Genomic DNA, 10,147 nt, shown 5'->3' on the forward strand with positions numbered 1-10,147 from the left:
GTACTCATCTCTCTATTGTCTTTCTCCCCCATCTTTTCATCTCAAGAAACCAAGATTAATGAGTCTATGACCAGACTCATCCATCGTCACTCTCCTCGAATCACTAATCTATAACCCCTACTTCATAGCCTCCGATCAACTCCTTGAAATGGTTAACCTCACCTTGTCACACCATAGCTACTTGAATGGTGGTGGCTTTGAGTACAACCAGAGCAACACCCGATGAGGCCATGGCCATGGCCCTGGTTAGATATGCTAGTGGAGCCTACATGATGCAATATTCCATAGGCACTCCACCCACCCCAAGTTGGGGCTTTGTGGACACAGTAAGTGAAATTATATGGCCCCAGTTTAAGAAGTTCTACATTCAAAGGGATCCCATTTGGGACTCTCGTAGTTCTTCTAGTTAAAGGAAGATAGGATGTGATGAAGATGAATGTGAGTATTCAACTAGGGCACACTGCTCGGAAGAAGATAATGTTTGCGAGTATGGTATGTATTATAATGATAGGACATATTTATTTGGCTATCTTTCTACTGAAAACCTATCCTTCAGACCAGCAATCCAAGGCAGGCAAGATTTCCTTATTACACATCATCTTTGCTTGTGGAAATGATAATGGTTATGGACAAGACTCCTAGATTTACCTTAGCAAATATTAGTTTGGATGCCCAAGAAATACCTCGGTTTCAGTTTAACTGAGGTCTTTTTTGTTTTGTTCTTTTTGCAAGGTTTCTTGTGTGCTAATGGCAATGCCGAAGTTGAATAAATGATCTAATTTTTTGTCTTCCTCTTTGTTTTTGATTTTTTTTTTTCTTTCTTTTTTTAAATTTCTCAGGTATATAGTTTTAATGGATTCTCCCACTGCTTCACACCCAGAGACAAATAGGTCAATAGCCCACTACACGTGGGTGATTTAGCCATGTTTGAAGGCGATAGGACCCCAATTCTAAGTGTGGCCTTTCCATTCTTCTACTACTTAGGCTTGCAAGGCATCAGTGTCGGCAATCAATCCCTCTGATGTAGAGGAGGTCTTAGACGAGTTCTTAAATCGTTTGGAATGGCAGAAGACAACATGGTCCGGCCGAAGATATTGACTGATCCTCTTGGAATTTTTAGCATTTTCAAGAATGTTGTTGGGACCACGTCTTTTGACTCGGCTAGCGTCACGAGAATTGTAACCCCAATTCTGAAATGGCAGGCAGTGCTCTAGAGGCGAAAAACAACCCAATTCTCCACCACCCAAGATTTTTTCAATTCAACTGTTTAGGCCCTCAACGGACCCTGTGAAGTTTGGTCAGGTTTTATTAGTTTTCTATTATGTTTACGTTTTTACCCAAGTTACTTGTTTTTACGTTTTGCCCTACCTTAGAAGTTACCTAACTATATAAGGTCACTTTGGCTCATTTTTAAGACACTTCAGTTTTTATCAAAAGTAGCTATTTTGCTCTTCTTCCTCTCTGGAATTAGGGTTTTATCTACTTTATGGATTCGAGGGTTCGTCTGTGTTAAAACGATACCTAACCCACCACATTTTCACTGTGTCGCCCTCTTTATCCCGCTGGAGACTTTCAGAGTAACAAAGGAGAGAACCAGGGGCTTTGTTATCGATTCTGGTTCATTATTGACACAACTACATCCAAAAGTGTTTGAAGTTTTGAAAGAGGAAGTGGTGCAAAAGACAAAAGGTCTTGGTCAAGTGAAGGGCACACCAGAGTAGACTTAGGAGTAAGTGGAAGGAATGCATGGATCCCTTATGGCCGAGGACAAGCATGTTTGGCTATACTACCATCAAATCAGCCGGGGTTTATGTCTATCTTGGGCTGCTATCAACAACAAAACATCAACGTTGGTTATTCTGTGAGATAGCGATTTGTTTCTTTCAAGCCCATGGACTGCACCAAACTCTAGGGCTTCCTTCCATCTGGAACACTATGAATAAAGAACCTCTATCTTCAATTATATGCTTTCTATGATAATTTATACCCTATAGGATTCTCCTCTAATTAACCAGAATCTCAATCAAAATTTCAGACATAGGCAATCAAAATTTTGAAAGCGGTTGTCACTGCCTTCATTTGGTAGTGCATACGTCAGTGTAACGCAAATGCACACGCACATGCACATGCACACGCACACGTTCATTGAATTAAACCTCAACCTCGACTTCGCTGGGAGAAACAAACCTCGGCCTTGCTCTCGCTGGAACAATAGTAAAGTTGCAAACTAAAAAAAAATCAGAGAGAGAGAGAGAGAGAGAGAGAGAGAGAGAGAGAGAGAGAGAGAGAGGGACCGATTGCATCATCTCACTGTCAGCAAATGGAAGACAATGAAGGAAGTGGGACTTCTTGCTCTCTTTTCCAAAACCCTTGAATTAAAAGGATTGTTATGTTTTGAGCACAAATTTCAGTTTTATCCCTGCTTACTTAAATGAGGCTCTTGATTGTGCACCTTTTTATTCAGAATCGATTTTGAGTGTGAAAAGTTTGCTTTTCATGTTTCAAAAAATGGACTCCAAAACCTATAAAGTATCTAGTTCATTTTGAAAAAAAATAAAATTTGAATCGGGTTTACCATACAGTTTTTACCCCATTTCTTTAAAAAAAAAAAAAAAAAAAAAAAAAAAAAAAAATTCAGAATCTATTTTTAAGAATGTTACAGTACAGAGCCTTGGTAACTCTGTTTGTCCACTCCACTGTTAGTTAAAACGCATTTTAAACGAGTTTAAAACGTGTTTTCCCGTATGCTATTATATAATATGGAAAAAAATGGAAACGGCAAAAGAATCCGTTTTAAACGCGTTTTAAACGTGTATCCATTTTTTAAGGGTAAAATAGGAATTTTATTAAAAAAATTAATTAATTAAAAAAAAAAACTATTAGTAAAAGTGAAGAGTGAAGACAATATGGTATTTGGTTTTTGGTTTTTAACTTCCATACTATCTATAGGAAAAAAATCTCATCTTCTTATAGCCCATTGAGTAAGGAGAAGCTAAAGCTAGCAACATCTCATGTTCTTGTAGCTCATTGGGCTATTTTATCTTGGGACTCCTAGAGCTTTTGGAACATTAGACGCATATATACAGGTAATAATCTCTCAAATTGCATGAGTATACTACCATTTTTTTTGTTTCGTTTTTTTGAAAACTACACGTTTAATACACGTACCGTTCATTTTAGTCCGTTTGTCGTTTCCTGTTTTTTTGACTTTTTTTTTACCGTACCGTTCATTGTTTTTATCTGTTTAAAACTCATACCGTACGTTTCTGTTTTTTTGCCGTTCCCATTTTAACTAACGATGGTCCACTCTAGTGGACTCTCACAATTAAGTTCAACTCTCCTTGGGCCTACCTTAAAATAAAAATTAATAAATAAAACTTGCAGCAATGAATTCAGGTTAGCCACCTTGATTTAAGCACCTTTGCATGCTAGTATCAAGCCTGTTCGATCCTCTCCCCTCATTGGTGATTTTTCTACATGGGATTTCATCTCCTCAAAAAAAAGAAAAATAAAAATTAAAAGGAAAATATTTTAATAAACAAATTAAATTTGTAGAGAGAAATAGACTTATAAAAAATCATTATATAATCATGAATTTTGTCTTATTATATATATTTTTTTGTATTAATTATGTTTGACAGCAAAAAAAAGAAAGAATTCAAATAAATTTGAATTTAAGGAGAAAATTATATATAAAAACATTCATTATGTAATCATGACTCCTATCCTATTATGTCTTTTACATTAATTTTTTTTCTTGATTATCAAACATAGCCTTAATTCTGTGATTGACTCATGAAAATAGGTGGATGGGGTACGTAGTTTACCAACTCCAACTGCCATAGGGGTTAACCCTTTGAACTAAAATAAAAAGCCGAGAATAATGATAACAGACCAATAAAAACCCATTAAACCAACTCAATAATAAAACCTGATATTGAATTGGACAGATATCGAATCACCTTAAATAACAATTCAATTTTGGTTTACATTAGTACAAGCGAAAAACCGCTTGAATCGACTGTTTCACATCTTTTGCACTGGGGTTTTAAAAATCGGATCAGATCCACCCGATTTGGATCGGAATCGGTCGAAGCCTTTCCCAATTCTCTCTCATATCGAATTTAACATTTGGCTAACGGACTTGAGATATTAAATCACTTCTCAGTCATCTGATTGCTTTTGGACGTGCCTGAGGATTGATAGAACCTGCAGATGCAATTAAAGAAAGCCGTCCGATGAGCACGGCTCCCACCTATTATTTTATTTATAATTTAAGTTTCACCATTGTGGAGGACCGTGGTGGGAGAGAGAGAGAGAGAGAGAGAGAGAGAGATGCTCCATAAAGTTGGACCTTGGACCTCCTCTCCTTTAATTCTTGGCAGTAGTAGTTAGCACATTTAAATTCAATCCAATTATCCAAAATCGTTCCATTATTAAACTAGATCAGATACTAGTTTTATGATTGTTTAGTATATACGACAGTTTTAGGATTGATCCTTTGGAACCGGAACCAGTGTTCCATGAGTTCCATTCTTCCCTTGCCACTCCCTGATGACCATGTGGGGCACCGGAACCAGATGACCATGTGGGGCTCCGGAACCAGTAACGACCACTTCCATGAGTTCCATTCTTCCCTTGCCACTCCCTGATGACCATGTGGGCCCTACATATATGGCACCCCTCTTGTGTACCTTAGTTGTTGTATTTTGTCGAGCGGTTATGCTATGAGTTTGGTGGTGCGGGTGAGCATCGGATGGTCGAGACTCGAGAGCATCCAAGCATGCATCCTCGAGGTTGTTTCGGCCATTCGATGCTCACCACACCGCCGCACTCATTGCAAAAGATGTTTTCACTATTTTGTCATATGATGCAACTTGATTATTGGAATGAAATCATCTGTGGTTGTCCATGTTACGCTTATGTATACGTATCTTCCTAGTTTGCATGGCCATATGGAGTACATAGTAGGGGTGTCAATTCCAGGCCTGCACCAGTAGGTCCGATTAAACCCGACACATTTATGGTCTAACCTAGACCGGCCCGATTAATAAACATGTCAAGCTCAAATAGGTAGTACGCTGTGTAGTCACCTAGCCCGACAGGCCCAACACATTTACAAGACCAACTTGAACCAACTCCTTCAAGCCCGACCTATTCTTACCCCTTTAATACTACTAATATATATATTTTTTTAATATTGTTTGTATTTAATGCTAAGGTTATGTGATATGTATGGTTAAGATGGTGGTTATTGTTATTTGAAAACATTCATCATTTTCAAGCATCGTTCAATTGATTTGAACTTTGTTAAACTTGGGTTGTGTAAACATAGTTTAATTGATTTGAGTTCCGTCGGTTAAAAATCAAGCACGTTAGTATCGTAGTTGCTTTACCCATCTTTAGCTCAATCCACTTTAACTATGAGAACTTTTTTGGCTATGCCCATCTTTGTTTCATTTTAATAGTATTCCCCTTCAAGCATATTTAAGACATCAATTTTAAAAGAGTTCGTTTAAAGCTCATTTAAAGTTAAATTGGTTTATAGCCCGGTTAAGGCCTAGTTAAGACCCATTTATGGTAGCACGATTAGAGTCCGACACTGACTGACCCAATTATTAACTTATCATGCCCATCCTAGTTAAACGGGCGTTCACAGTGCAACCCTAGATAATGGCCGAACCCAATTAAGCCCAATCGAGACCAGCCCGATCCGACCACTTGACACCCCTAGTCTATAGTCTATAGTTTATAGTGTCATTTTTTTTTTTTCTATTATAAACTAAAGAATTGTTCAACATCAAAGGGGGAGGGGAGGGGGCACATATGACAAGAATCGATCCTTAGATAATCCATACTCCTAGCACCTGCTCTTCAAGCAGAGATTGCAACCAGTATGTTATGCACTGGGTCCACGTTTATAATGTCCTTCAAAAAACACTTACTTGCACATTACGCCATATTGACTCTAACAAGTTGGATTATTGGAGAGAGAATGGACCAGGCAATTTTAATATTTTCCACCAGATTATTTAAATCAGGTCGAATGAAAAAACCCAATGGTTTAAAATATTGGAATTGAATCAGTTGAATCGGTCATAACAGTTTCAAAGTAGTCAAATAGGTTTTTGGGGGGCAGATTCTAAGGTTTTTGGGACTTTCCAAAGTTCAAATTCTTATACAAATTGTTCTCAAAATACCCTCTCATTACCCTCTGTGCATCTCAAGCCCTTGTGAATGAATTTTTATTCACCATGGACACAAGAGGAAAATTTAGATGCCTAGTATAATTTGCCCTTTTAATTTTAAGGGAAAAAGAAACTTGAAAGGCAACGCGGCCCTTGCCCTCAGATATAGGGGTGAAATGATCAGCCCACCCCATGAAATAATCCCACCATTGTTGATGCTTCCATATGCGTTTTTTTTTTGGATAAAAATCCATATGCGCTACCACATTATGTTTTATGGAACCTCTCCCTTATATTAATTTTTCTTTAGCATAGGCTATCACCCAAGATTAGGAAAGCAAGGGACCTTTTTCCAAAGGGAGGAGGAAAGATAATGACACATGCTCAGCACTTAATGACATGCCTAACTTTTCCCCATATAAATTAATGGATTTAAAATGAAAAAAAAAAAAAAAAAAACTCAAAGTGCAACTTCTTGGTAATTTATCCATAGGCAACAAGGTCCCATGAGGTTATATGATTAAGTTTCCTACTTCACCTAGGAAAAAGGTTAGGAGATAAGGAAGGAGGGGTTAAAATATCATATGGGAAAAGAATGCTCCTTGGTTCCGCGAGGGCCATTAAAGGGGCACATGGGTATAAATCGGGGTGAGTTTCTTGAGTTTCACAAGTGGGAGTGTGATTTTCAAGAGGCTGCAATTAGCAAGCATCAAACCATCAATATGGTTTCAAATTCTGCTCTCACTGGTCAAACGTTGACCTTTGTCCATAAAATCAATCATATTTTTTTAGGATAATTTACAATGCCACCCCCTGAAGAACGCCACAATTATAAGACAATCCCCTCTGTTTCATCAAATTAGACTCAGACCTCTACTGTCATCCATTGTTTAGTCAAGAGGTAAAATGGTCGTTATATCGTTTTCACTAAAACTCATTTTAACCCAATTCCTCTTCACTCCTACCTATGCACACACACACTCTCTCTCTTAAAGTCTCTCCTGGTTTTCAAACCACAACGAAGCAGAGAGACTTTCTCGGCACCCATGGCTTCATATCTCACCGACACCACACGAGAGCTGTCGTGCCTAGACGGATGAGCAGCGACGCAGCTCAAGTGCATATCGAATGAGATATTCTACTGGTTTTGAGTCCACCTCTGTTGATGCTACAGGTAGAGTGTTGCGACCTAGGAAACAACACAAAGAGAAAAAGGGTCTTGTGAGGAAGAGGCGCCACTTCTATGAGATATTCTCTAGGATTTAAATGCTTACTAGGTTCTTAACAGAAAGATCAAAGTATTTTGGCCTTTGGACCAGAGTTGGTATTTTGGCCTAGTTACTAATTATGATCCTGAAATGAAGTTGCATCATGTAAAATATGATGACCGTGATAAGGAGTGGATTAACCTCCACAATGAGAGATTCAAACTCCTATTACTTCCCAGCAAAGTTCCTGATAAGTTTGGTCCAAAAAAATCTCAGTAGGGTTGTAAAAAGGTGGAAGAACAAGATGAAGATGTTGACATTGGGGATAGTAATTTTACAGCTAGTTATATGGATTTGGAACCATCATCTCATGGTTGGCTAGATCTACGCATTGAGTCAAGTCTTCACTGCTTGGTAGTATGAAGAAATGGAAAAGGTCTTGTCAGGTTGAGAAATTTGTGAAACCTGTATTTTCATTGATTCTCGGATCCATTTAAAATTTCCGCAATTCTCTCTCTCTCTCTCTCTCTCTCTCTACAATGCTAGCAGAGGAGACGGAGAAGCTGAGAGAACAAAAAATGCTGAACACGATAGGTAGGAACCTTCATCTCTACTTCTCAAAATGCAAATGCCCAGAGGCAACTGAATTCCCTTGCACATCTTCTGTTGGAAGCGAACATGAAAGCATCACAGACACAACAGTGGAAGGACGATTTTGTTCTGCGTTTGGCTCTAATGGGAGAGAGTTGTTGCTGGTTGCCGTGAGTTCCTACTGGTCATCGATGCTGCTACCACCGTGATCTCCAGTGCTCTGAATGATCGCCGATGGTCCAAATCTATTTGGGGATGAGACTTACTACATGGGCATTTTAGGTACTTCACATTTTGTAAGGGCATTTTAGGTACTTCACATTTTGTAAGGGCATTTAGGTATTTGAAATAAAATATAGTAGCTGACATTAGCATACAAGGTATATTCCTTAATGGTGACTGAAGGTAAGGGGTCTAAGTCTAATTTGGTGTAACAGAGGAGGTGGTCTTATAATTGTGGCATTCATCAGGAGGTGGCATTGTAAGTTATCCATTTTTTTATGGAACAAAGAAGGACATTACAAGTTGTTTCTATTCTATACAAGTATCCATGTTCTTTCATGTATTGGTATTCAGAAAATACAGTACTTTCTAAGTGGGTCAAGATGGGCGGAGCTTTTCTACTAGGCAATAGAGGTGGTAATTCAGATCCAACACTCTGGAGTGCTTCAAGGTGCACACCTATGTGTTGGGTTCCATATCAGAACACTCCAAGACGTTGGATTGTCTGAACTGCCACTTCTGTTGCATGGTAAAAGAACTGGATCCGGGTCAAGACTACCAACAGACCCAGTCCACCAGAGTCCAGAGCCAAAGCAACAAAATGCCTTCAGTAATAATATTCCGTATTGTCCAATCAAACATATTGATACCGACAATTACTGTCCTAGACTGGGTTTCAAATTTCCATTGGCGGGCCTGCAACTATTGGCATATTCACTTTGTCAGCCCATCTAGAAAAGAAGGTTCTGTCCAGGTTTAGGCCCCACGATTAGCAATTGATAATATCAAAACCAGCTTTTCATCCAAGGGGGCAAAGGGCACTCTTATATTTGTCATATATTTATTTAAACTCCCTAATTCTAAAGTTTTTTTTTTTCCTAGAAAAGTAAATTTCCACATCTCTTCTCCCCACCCGTGGCTGCTCTCTCACAGCCCCCGTGGCTCTCTACGTCTTCTCCATTCCGGCCCTCCTCATCTAAGTGTGTAATCGGTTTGATTTTGATTAATTAGTTCAAGAAGTAACAGGTAAAAATTAGAATCGAATAATTTATCAAATGGTTGCAATATTTCAAATTGAAACCAATAAATGATTTTGGTTACCTGGTTTCGATTAAACTATTTTTTACTCATTTCAATTTTGTCACCGGTTCAAGTTAACATTTTAAGGGCTCAATTGGTAAGAAACCTATTTCTTAAGCCCAATAAAGAAATCTTATACTGCTAAGCTTGAACCATCAAATCTTGTCCCAAATTTCCACTCAAGAATAAAATCAGTTTAATTTTAATTTACATGGTGTAAATTCACTACAAAACACTAGATGGTATATAAAGAAGGCCAAGATTAACAGATTTTTTTAAAAACGATTTAATATGTATAATTGGTTATTGTTTGAGATTTTAAAATGTAACTATAAGCATATGGATTAGTGTAGTTATAGGTCGAACACAGGGAGAGTAACCACTTTATTTTTTTGTTCTTTTAATAATGCGAAAATAAACTGATTAATGGTTGTGATCTAATTCTGATTACCGTCCTAAACATATGTATCTAAAATAACGTCCTAACCATTCGTCATCTAAGAATTTAAAGACGCAAGCCACACAATTAAAATTAAATAAATAAATAACTGAAAATAAACAACCCACGCAATTAAAAAAAAATAAAGGAAAAAAAATGTTGATATAAAAATAAAGTAAAAAAAAACGATAAAGCTAGAGAGAGACTCACAAGTAGGTCTCTCTACTTAGCTCGAGGGATGCATCATAATATGAGCTTCCCTACTTGACCAGAGAGTCATTCTTAAAAGGGTTACTCTACTTGACTTTAGGGAAAGTGAGACAATTAAAATAAAAGCAATAAATTGATGGTTCTATGGCTAGGAGGGGCAAAGCCAACACATACACTAGCCATGAACCTTGGGGAAAAGGGATAGCAAT

Source organism: Macadamia integrifolia, chromosome 6 (genome assembly GCF_013358625.1).
Source record: "Macadamia integrifolia cultivar HAES 741 chromosome 6, SCU_Mint_v3, whole genome shotgun sequence".
Classification (NCBI taxonomy): domain Eukaryota; kingdom Viridiplantae; phylum Streptophyta; class Magnoliopsida; order Proteales; family Proteaceae; genus Macadamia; species Macadamia integrifolia.